This window comes from Myotis brandtii, unplaced genomic scaffold, assembly GCF_000412655.1.
Source record: "Myotis brandtii unplaced genomic scaffold, ASM41265v1 scaffold200, whole genome shotgun sequence".
Lineage (NCBI taxonomy): Eukaryota > Metazoa > Chordata > Mammalia > Chiroptera > Vespertilionidae > Myotis > Myotis brandtii.
Genome location: NW_005357453.1, coordinates 2,289,663 through 2,290,567, shown reverse-complemented (window position 1 = coordinate 2,290,567; position 905 = coordinate 2,289,663).

The following is a 905-nucleotide window of genomic DNA, read 5'->3' as shown; positions in this document are numbered from 1 at the left end:
ATATTTTTTTTTTTTTTAAAGGCCCGGTGCATAGGTGGGGTCCCTGGCCTGGCCGGCCACAGCGGCCCAATCAGGCTTCTCGCCCAGTACTGATCAGGCTGATCGGGGCTGGCCAGCTGGGGGAGGGACCACGGGAGGGTGACCAGCAGCAGGAGGTTGGCTATGGGAGCGCACTGACCACCAGGGGTGCAGCTCCTGTGTTGAGCGTCTGCCCCCTGGTGGTCAGTCCGCTGTCATAGCAACCAGTTGAAAGGGTCACTTAGGCAGACCCTATATAATAAAAGCCCAGCAACTGACCAACAAGTCAACCAGTCGCTATGATGCGCACTGACCACTAGGAACAGATGCTCAACACAGGAGCTGCCCTCTAGTGGTCAGTGCCCTCCTACAGGGGGAGCACCACTTGGCTGACCAGGCTGAGCGGCTGATCCCTGCAGGAAACGTCCCCCACCAGGCACAAATCCGGGCCCGGGGCCTCTAGTATCTATAATGATAAAAGGGCAATATGCTAATTAGACCGGACGTCCTTCCTGACAAAGCCTGGGTCCCAGGTGCTGGAGGGAAGCCGATGCTGGCAGCCGGGGGAAAGAAGGCCTACTCTTGCACAAATTTTCGAGCATCGGGCCTCTAATGTATATATACATAATTTTTATTTTACTTCAGAGAGGAAGGGATGTGCCCTTGCCCGGAATCAAGCCCGGGACCCTTCAGTCTGCAGGCCAAACCGGCTAGGGCCCCTCTGGCCTTTCCTGATGGCAGAAGAGACAACCGGCTGTTTTCCCAGGAATGCGGGATTAACCGCCAGGTCTCCGGTTGTCCCGGCCCTGCTGCTCCAATGCGGTCCCACAATCTGAGCAGCCCGCACCGGGACCGGCTCCCACCCGCCTACTGCGTCCCTGGGGCCG